The sequence below is a fragment of the Arachis duranensis genome, chromosome 4 (genome assembly GCF_000817695.3).
Source record: "Arachis duranensis cultivar V14167 chromosome 4, aradu.V14167.gnm2.J7QH, whole genome shotgun sequence".
Taxonomy (NCBI): domain Eukaryota; kingdom Viridiplantae; phylum Streptophyta; class Magnoliopsida; order Fabales; family Fabaceae; genus Arachis; species Arachis duranensis.
This window is the reverse complement of record NC_029775.3, coordinates 72,712,481-72,723,041: the sequence shown is the minus strand read 5'-3', so window position 1 is coordinate 72,723,041 and position 10,561 is coordinate 72,712,481. Positions and strand designations below refer to the sequence as shown.

The window sequence follows — 10,561 nt, the reverse complement described above, 5'->3', positions numbered from 1 at the left end:
TTACAATAAAGTGTCTTGTTATTGGTTGTGAGTTATTTTGGGGTTTTTGAGAATTTAGACAAGAAATAAAAATGGCAAAGAAAATAAACTAACAACTAACAAAGCTCTTGGCAAGATATAAGAACTAGAAGTCCTATCCTAGTTATCCTCCTCAATTGTGATAACAAATTGTCCATTACTTCCACTTAGTTAACCTCTAACCATGGAGGAAAGTCAAGTGGATGAATCAATTTGATTTCTCAAGTCCTAATCAACTCATAAAGGAAAAACTAGCTTTAGAGGCATTCAAATCAATTAGCAACTTCTAATTACCAATCAACAAAGGAATTAGATAACTCAAGAGTCACTAATTACTCAACCAAGGCCAAGAGGAACAAAACCTACACTAAAATCCAATCAAGCATTTCATCAAACACTTGGAAGGTTCAAAAGAAAAGCATAGTAAATTGATAACAAGAATAGAATCTAACAATAATTATGGAAAAGAATTAACAACAACAATCAAAAGAAACACATTTATTATGAATTACTTTGATTGAATTGAAAGAGAGTAGAAGAAACAAAAGTAGATCTACAACAAAACACAAAAACAACATAAAAGAGATTACAACAAAAGAGTGGAAAAAGAATGAATATAACTACAAGGAATTGAGAAGCTAGAAGTAGAAGAAGATGAATCTAAATCTAGATCTAAGAACTAAACCTAATCCTAATCCTAATTCTAGAGAGAAGTGAGAGCTTCTCTCTCTAAAACTACTTCTAACTAATCTTAATGAGTGTGAATGAATGGAATCCCCCTTTGCTGTTCAATCCTTGGCTTTAAATAGCAGTTTAGGCGCCAAAGTTAGTTGGGATTGGGCCCCACAACCCTTCTGAATTTGCTGGCCACGTTTTCATTAAAAATCATAAACCAGCACCGACGCGTACGCGCACAGCATGCGTACGCATCCATGGGGTGATTCACAATGCGCGCGTAAGCGCCAGGTGCGCGCGCGCGTCCATGGGCGAGTTCAATTCTTTGGCTTTTTCCATGATTTCTCCACTTTGCATGCTTTCCTCTTCACTCCTTTGTTCCATTCCTAGCCTTTTCAATCTGAAATCACTAACAAACACATCAAGGCATCTAGTGGAATCAAAGGGAGATTAAAATCATCAAGTTAAAGGCCTAAAAAGCACGTTTTCACATCTAAGCGCAAATAAGGAGACAATCACAAAATCATGCTAATTCATTGAATAAATGTGGGTAAAAGGTGTTAAAATCTCTTAAAATCAATACAAGATAAACCCTACAAATGGGATTTATCAGTCCACAGATCCTGAGGTGTCAAGGATTTCTCATCCCTACACCATTCTGGCGTGTAAACGCCCTCTGAGTGCTAATCCTGGCGTTAAATGCCAGATTGCTGCCCATTTATGGCGTTTAACGCCAGCTTTTCTTCCCTTTCTGGCATTGAACGCCAACTTGGAGCCCTTTTCTGGTGTTAAATGCCAGTCTGGTGCCCTTTTCTAGCGTTAAATGCCCAGAATAGTGCCAGACTGGGCATTTAACGCCCATTCTGCTACCCTTACTGGCGTTTAAATGCCAGTAAGCTCCTCTTCCAGGGTGTGCTGTTTTTAATGCTATTTTTGAGTTTGCTTTGATTTTTGCAGTTGTTTTTGTGACTCCGCATGATCATCAACCTAAAGAACACATAAAATAACAATGGAAATTTAACATAGATAAATAAAAATTGGGTTGCCTCTCAATAAGCGCTTCTTTAATGTCAATAGCTTGACAGTGAGCTCTTTTGGAACTTCACAGATGTTCAGAGCTTGGTTGGGGTCTCCCAACACCAAACTTAGAGTTTGAATGTGGGGGCTCTGTTTGACTCTTTATTGAGAGAAGCTTTTCATACTTCTTCTCCATGTGTACAGAAGGAGATCCTTGAGCCTTAAACACAAGGTAGTCCTCATTCACTTGAAGGACCAACTCTCCTCTGTCAACATCAATCATAGCTCTTACTGTGATTAGGAAGGGTCTGCCAAGGATGATGGATTCATCCTCATCCTTCCCAGTGTCTAGGATTATGAAATCAGCAGGGATATAAAGGCCTTCAACCTTTACCAAGACATCCTCTACACGTCCATAAGCCTGTTTCTTTGATTTGTCTGCCATCTCTAGTGAGATTCTTGCAGCTTGTACCTCAAAGATTTCTAGTTTCTCTACTACAGGGAATGGCATGAGGTTTATGCCTGACCCCATGTCACACAGAGCCTTCTCAAAGGTCATGGTGCCCATGGTGCAAGGTATTAAGAACCTTCCGGGGTCCGGTTTCTTTTGAGGTATCTTCACCTGAGCCAAGGCGTTTAGTTCATTAATGAGTAATGGAGGTTCATCCTCCCAAGTCTCATTACCAAATAACTTGGCATTCAGCTTCATGATTGCTCTAAGGTACTTAGCAACTTGTTCTTCAGTAATATCTTCTTCCTCTTCAGAGGAAGGATATTCATCAGAGCTCATGAATAGAAGAGATAGGTTTAATGGAATCTCTATGGTCTCTGTATGAGCCTCAGATTCCCTTGGTTCCCCAAAGTAGAACTTCTTTTCGTTCAGAGGACATCCCATGAGGTTTTTCTCACTGGGAATCACATCCTCCTCACTCTCTCCAGGTTCGGCCATGTTGGTAATGGTGATGGCCTTGCACTCTCTCTTGGGATTTTCTTCTGTATTGCTAGGGAGAGTACTAGGAGGAGTTTTAGTAACCTGTTTACTCAGCTGACCCACTTGTACCTCCAAATTTCTAATGGAGGATCTTGTTTCATTCATGAAACTTAGTGTGGTCTTAGATAGATCAGAGACATTGCTTGCTAAGCTAGAGAAGCTCTGCTCAAAATTCTCTGTCTGTTGCTAAGAAGATGATGGAAAAGGTTTGCTATTGCCAAACCTATTTCTCCCACCATTATTGTTATTGAAGCCTTGTTAAGGCTTCTGTTGATCCTTCCATGAGAAATTTGGGGGATTCCTCCATGAAGAATTGTAGGTGTTTCCATAGGGTTCTCCCATGTAATTCACCTCTTCCATTGCAGGATTCTCAAGGTCATAAGCTTCTTGATAAACCACTATTTTATGATTTATATTGTGTTTAATTGTGTGGTTTTATCAAGTCTTCACCCACTTATTCATATGATTTGCATGTATTTACAATTCCTTCCTAAAAATGTTCTATGATTGAAAACTTGCTTCCTAAAGATCTTTTAATTGTATATTTTTATTCTCCTTCATACCATTCGATGTCGTGATTTGTGTGTTAAGTGTTTCAGGGTTCATAGGGTAGGTGATGTGTGGAAAACGATCCAACATAAAACTCACCGGCAAGTGTACCGAGTCGCATCAAGTAATAAAACTCACGGGAGTGAGGTCGATCCCACAGGGATTGAAGGATTGAGCAATTTTAGTTTAGTGGTTGATTTAGTCAAGCGAATCAAGTATTGGTTGAGTGATTTTGTATCCAACAGTAAGTAAATAGCAGAAATTGTAAAGGGAGAGGGGTGAATTACAGAAATTAAAGAGAACTGAAAGTAAAAGAGCTGAATCTTAAAGAACAAGAAATTAAATGACTGAAACTTAAAGTGCAAGAAATATAAATTGCTTGAATGGAAAAGGGATTTGAGGACTGGGATTTCAGAATTCAAGCAAGGGAAATTAAATTGCAACAATTAACTAAACAAGAGATGAATTGAAATAGACTAGATCTCAAACAAAAATGGAAATTAAATTGCAGCAGGGGTTCACAGAAGAACCAAAAAATTAAAGAGATCTTGAATGGAGATTGAGATAGAAATTCCTCAATTCTTCACACCCAAGACTCAAACAAGAAAAGTAAAAATGCTCAAGCAAGAACGAGGAAGAAGAGATCAATTCTCCTCCCCAATTCTCTCAAATCTCAGTTCCTAACTCTCAATGAAGTCTCAAACTTAAAAATCAAAAGAAGGCTCAAAAGTCAAAAGTAAAGGGAAGCTCCCTAATTACATCAAACTATCTCCTATTTATACACTTTCTATTCTTGGATTTTGGTATTTGGATGGGCTTTTGATTTGGTGAAGAAATGAATTAAATTGGATTTTTAATCCAATTTTCAGCCCATGAGAAAAGTGGCTTCTAGGAGGCTGCCCTGCCCTTGTGGAGGGCAGGGCAGGAAATGGTGCGTGCGGCCCTTGTTGCGTGCGTGCTTGGTGTGTGTGGTGCTGCAGGATGCTGCCCTGCCCTTGTGGAGGGCAGGGCAGAGTTTTCTTAGTGCGCCAGATTCTGCTGCCTGCGCGTGCTGCTGCTGGCCGAGAGTTCAAGTCCTGGCCGTGCCAAGATGCTGCGCCATGCACCAAGAAATGCTGCCCTGCCCTTGTGGAGGGCAGGGCAATGTGCCAAAGGTGAAGTCCCATGTTCGATACTCGGTGGAGGCACATGTTGCTCCTTTTTCCTTGGTTTTCTTGGCACCAAAGTCATGCTTAGTTACTTGTTTCCTCATGGTGCCGTGTTCGATTCATGGAGAATGAAAGCAAACCACTTTTTGCTTGATTTTATTGTGCTTGAGCGCTACTCCTTTCCTCTTTGTCCTTGGGTTCGAAACCCATAGGAAGCATTATGAAGCAATTTCCTTTGAATTTTTCTTGGGTGAAGCCCGATATTGCTCCTGAGGAGGGCAGGGCAGAGTTTTTGCTCTCTTTGATCCTTAGCATCAAATTGTGCTCCGCCCTTGTTGTGGGCAGGGCAACGTTGCTTTTCAAGGCTTGATTCATTATGTTGCTCTCCTGGAGGGCAGTGTGCCCTTGTGGAGGGCAATGTTTGCTTCCTCCTTCTATGCGCCACACTTCTTATCTCTTGGGCCACGCTTTCTTAAGCCACGCTTCCTCTTTCCTTCTTTTCTTCACCTTCAAATAATCAAAACAACCAATCAAAGTATCACTAAATTCACAAGGCTTATAAATCAATTAAAAATCAATTAATTCTTGCTTAAACCTCATGATTTAGCATCAATTTAATGGTGGTTGCTTGATTTAAAGAAGTTGTGCATTTTCATTCCAAATCACTTACTTAGGATGCAAGAAAGTGCATAAAGACTAATAAAACAAGTGAAATTAGCTTGAAAAATGGGTATATGATGACTTGTCATCAACCTCGTGAATAGAGATTCTTGAAGAATTATCCTGAGGAATTTGTCATTGGGGACGTCTCTTAAGGGGTTAGAACTCGGTCTTCCACTAGAAAGGCAAATGAAGGATCAAACATTGCCCTTCTATCACAAATGGAGCCTAAAAATGTCAAGGAAGCACTTAGTGACCCTTCTTGGGTTAAAGCAATAGAGGATGAGCTTCTTGAGTTTAAGAAGAACTAAGTGTGGACTTTCGTTCCAAGACCGAGTGGAAAGAAAGTGACCGGCACCAAGTGGATATTTCGGAACAAGTTAGGAGAAGATGGCAGCATTGCAAGAAACAAGGCAAGGCTTGTGGCACAAGGATATAACCAAGAAGAAGAAATAGACTTTGATGAATCCTTTGCCCCTGTTACCCGAATGGAAGCCATAAGACTTCTCTTAGCCTATGCTGCATTTTGTGGTTTTAAATTATATCAAATAGATGTGAAATGTGCATTTTTGAATGGTGTGATAGATAGAGAAGTGTATGTGGAGTAGCCACCGGGTTTTGAAAATAAAGAATTTTCTAACCATGTTTTCAAATTATCAAAAGCTCTCTATGGTTTGAGACAAGCTCCTAGAGCTTAGTATGAGAGACTTAGCTCTTTTCTTTTGAAAAATGGTTTTCAAAGAGGCACCACAGACACAACTTTATTCATCAAGAACTCTAATGATTCTTTTATTCTAGTCCAAATATATGTTGATGAAATTATTTTTGGATCAGCCAATGAATCCCTTTGTTCTGAATTTGGAAAACTCATGACAAGCGAATTTGACATGAGTATGATGGGTGAACTTAATTTTTGGATTTTCAGACAGCTTGTTCTACTGTTAAACGTGATGGTGTTGATGAAGCTTCTATTCTGTTAAAAGCCTTCCTGTTCTCTCTTGAGAGAAAGGCAAGAGAGTGGTACTACACTCAACCCGGAGCAACTGTTTCTAACTGGGATACGCTTAGAAGAGAATTTTTGGAGAAATTCTTTCTAGCTGAGGTTACCGATAAACTGAGGAAAGACATTTCCATGATCGTTCAGGACGAATCTGAGACTCTCTACGAATATTGCGAGCACTTCAATAATCTTCTGGAAGCATGCCCCCCATCATATGATTGATAAGATAGTGTTGCTCGGCTACTTTACACAGGGCATGAAGATAAGACTACATTGGAAGGTGCTAGCAATGGGTCTATGAAAAAGTACAAGACTAATGATGAAGCATGGCAATTGATCAGCAACTTAGCTGAATCTACTAGGAATAACAGGCAGAAACAAAGTCGGTCAAGAGCTGTTGCAGAGGTATCCTCTAGCAAAGAGACTACTGCTCTAACTCAGAGCATATGCGAAATGACCAACTTACTGAAGCAGATGCAGTTGAGTCAACAACAAGCTCAACCTTCTCTGCCACAGCAAAGCCAACAGTTGATTCCACAAAGAGTATGCGGGAATATGTCATGATAAAATAAGAGGAATTTGGGTACCTATTCATGTGAAACCATAATAGAAAGATTACAAATCCATGTGCATTGATAAGCTATGTTAAAAAAAATAAAAAATAATAAAAAAATCTTTATTGTAGTGAATAAGGGGACAAAATTACCCCAATGATAAGTCAGAGTTCAATAATCAGTGCACATGTGATAAAATTAAAATAAAGGTTGATGCATGAGTATGGAATATGAAAAGGAAATTCTGGGTAGCTAAGTATGAATGTTGAAATTATATAGAGTATATGTATGTTAGGTAAGAGCTTAGGTTAATTAAAGATTCAATGTATAAGCTCACTTAGCCATATGTATACCGTCACCCTTACCTTAGCCCCATTACAACCGTGAAAAGACCTCATGATGTTTGCATTGATACTTTAAATGTTGTTGATTGGTTAGGTGGTGAAAAACAAATTTTTGAAGGCATGATTAGAGAAGGATAGAGTGATTACCCCATATACTAGAGAAGATTAGAGTGCACACGCACCAGCAGTAAGGGTTTAATGCTCGATCCTGTGTTCCCTGCTTTCACGAGCTATCTTCTTACAAATTTACTTGCTTTTACTGCATGATTTGAATTAGTAGAATCTGCTCCATGTTTTGTCTTAGAGAACTTATCTATTTTCAATCATATAGACTAAATCATATAGTTGCATTCATATATATATATATATATATAGGTTGCATTGCATTGCATGGGTCTTACATGTCCCTATTCATTCATATTTATCTCTTTCAACTTAGCATGAGGACATACTAATATTTAAGTGTGGGGTGGTTGATAAACCACTATTTTATGATTTATATTGTGTTTAATTGTGTGGTTTTATCAAGTCTTCACCCACTTATTCATATGATTTGCATGTATTTACAATTCCTTCCTAAAATATTCTATGATTGAAAACTTGCTTCCTAAAGATCTTTTAATTGTATATTTTTATTCTCCTTCCTACTATTCGATGCCGTGATCTGTATGTTAAGTGTTTCAGGGTTTATAGGGCAGGAATGGTGTAAAGAATGGAGAGGAAGCTTGTAAAAATGGAAGGAACACGAGAAATTGAGGAGATGACCAGCGAGAAGTGACGCGGGCGCATGGCTCACGCGACCACGCGAAATGGAGGAAATTGCAGTGACGCGTTCGCTTGCCTGACGCGACCACATGGATTGGAAGCTACACGAATGATGCAAATGCGTGGACAACGCGCACGCGTGGCATGAAAAACGCTGAGTGACGCGAACGCGTGGACGATGCGGTCGCGTGACGTGCGCGATCTGCAGAATTACAGAAGTTGCTGGCATAGATTCTGGGCTGCGTTTTAACCCAGTTTTTGGCCCAGAAACACAGATTAGAGCCAGGGAACATGCAGAGACGAGAGGGGACATTCATTTCGCATAATTTCTAGTTTTTAGATCTCATCCTACTCCTCCCCTAGGTTTTTCTCTTTACATTCACAATTTAGGATTTGAAGATTTTTGGCTTTGGCTTTTGAGAAGAGTCTACCTCCAGAACTGGTCATTCTAGTTTGTTTACCTACTTTTCATTTACTCTTCCATATTCTTAATTTGTCCAGAGTTGACGTTGGATTATTTTTAGTGTTCATTAATACAAGACTATTTTTACTTTTCATTACTCTCCTTGATTATTGTTTATTATGTCTCTTTTTATTTTTCCCCTTAATTTTGTGAAGTCTATATTTATGATAATGGAGTAGTTCTCCAACTTGATTGGGAGTTGATTAAAAGAAAAACCTTGAGTTGGAATACTCAAGAGTTCAATTGTAATTGGTCCATTGTTGGCTGGCTTGTTAGTCACTAACTCTAATCCTTCCCAAGGGAGAGGATTAGGACTTGTGAATAGAAGTTGACTTTTAACTTGACTTTCCTTCATTCGTTGAAGGTTAACTAAGTGAAAACAATGACTAATTATTAATTGATCTTGATAAAATTCCAACAAGGATAGAACTTCCAATTAATCTTCTCCCGGTCAAGATTTTTTATTTAAATCACATAAATTCCCCAATTTAATTTTCTGTTTATCAAACTCAAAACCAATTACTGTGGAGATACTGCCACCAGCCCACCCTTGTTCCTGACAAATGGCACGGAGGACGGTGCAAAGCCTTAAGTGTGGAAAGGTCGGTCAGTACCTGACTTCCGGAGGTAATTCTTTCCCCTAACACCAATTTCTTTTTCTTTAGAATAGGATAGATTGCATAGTAGTAGGTTGATTGCATGCATGTTCTGCCTGATTGAAAGGATAATAAGTGTCTTTTAAGACCATATTTTTTGAAAATTTCACTAATTTAAATCAAAACCTTTATGTTAAATTTGTTTGAAATTGAAATTGGAACATGGTTTTCAAACTAAAGACACACAACCTGTGAGACTTTGAAATTTTGCAAGCGTTTTCTTCAAATGAATAGATCCGCCTGCACAATGGTCCAATGACATCTTGGATAACTCAGACAAACCATCATAGAAGATACCTATGATGCTCCATTCTGAAAGCATGTCAGAAGGACACCTTCTAATCAATTGCTTGTATCTTTCCCAAGCTTCATAGAAGGATTCAGCTTCCTTTTGTTTGAAGGTTTGAACTTCCACTCTAAGCTTACTCATCCTTTGAGGTGGAAAAAATTTTGCTAAGAAGGCATTGACAAGCTTTTCCCAAGAGTTTAGGCTGTCTCTAGGTTGTGAGTTCAACCATATGCTTGCTCTGTGTCTTACAGTAAAAGGAAAAAGCATGAGTCTGTAGACCTCGGGATCAACTCCATTGGTCTTAACAGTGTCACAAATTTGTAAAAATTCAGCCAAGAACTGATGAGGATCTTCCAATGGAAGTCCATGAAACTTGCAATTCTCTTGCATAAGAGAAACTAATTGAGGCTTAAGCTCAAAGTTGTTTGCTCCAAGGGTAGGGATAGAGATGCTTTTTGGTGCACGAAATTGTGATCATCAATGGCGCCATCAACATGGTATGCTCAATTGCAATCTCAACTCTTTATCACAACTTCGCACAACTAACCAGCAAGTGCATTGGGTCGTCCAAGTAATAAACCTTACGCGAGTAAGGGTTGATCCCATGGAGATTGTTGGTATGAAGCAAGCTATAGTCACCTTGTAAATCTCAGTCAGGCAGATTCAAATGGTTATGGATGATTTATGAATAAAGCATAAAATAAAGATAGAGATACTTATGTAATTCATTGGTGTGAATTTCAAATAAGCGTATGGAGATGCTTTGTCCCTTCCGTCTTTTTGCTTTCCTACTGTCTTCATCCAATTCTTCTTACTCCTTTCTATGGCAAGCTGTATGTAGGGTTTCACCGTTGTCAATGGCTACCTCCCATCCTCTCAGTGAAAATGCTCAACGCGCTCTGTCACAGCACGGCTATTCAGCTGTCGGTTCTCGATTATGTCGGAATAGAATCCAGTGATTCTTTTGCGTCTGTCACTAACGCCCCACAATCGCGAGTTTGAAGCTCGTCACAGTCATTCAATCCTTGAATCCTACTCAGAATGCCACAGATAAGGTTTAGACCTTCCGGATTCTCTTGAATGCCGCCATCAATTCTAGCTTATACCACGAAGATTCCGATTAAGAAATCTAAGAGATAAACATTCAAGCCTTGTTTGCTTGTAGAACGGAAGTGGTTGTCAGGCACGCGTTCATAAGTGAAAATGATGATGAGCGTCACATAATCATCACATTCATCATGTTCTTTGTAACAACCCTCAATTTTAAAAATATAAATATAAATAAGTTACAATTTATTTTATAAAATTAGAGTTCCTTATTTTTAGAAAATTATTTTTATTATCAGTAATTGAACTGATTTTATAATAATTTAAATTTAATCAAATTATTATTATTATTATTATTATTATTATTATTATAAACATTGGATAT

At 38.6% G+C, this 10,561-nt stretch overlaps 1 non-coding gene and 1 pseudogene across 1 annotated transcript; one reads left to right on the top strand and one right to left on the bottom strand.

Annotated features, from left to right (window-relative positions):
• LOC107484689 (N-carbamoylputrescine amidase-like) overlaps positions 1 to 10,561 on the bottom strand; it is an 81,819-nt pseudogene that overhangs the window by 9,656 nt on the left and 61,602 nt on the right.
• LOC127747366 (small nucleolar RNA R71) lies at positions 9,157 to 9,264 on the top strand. The gene has a single exon (XR_008009166.1). It is a non-coding gene; the product is annotated as a small nucleolar RNA R71 (small nucleolar RNA).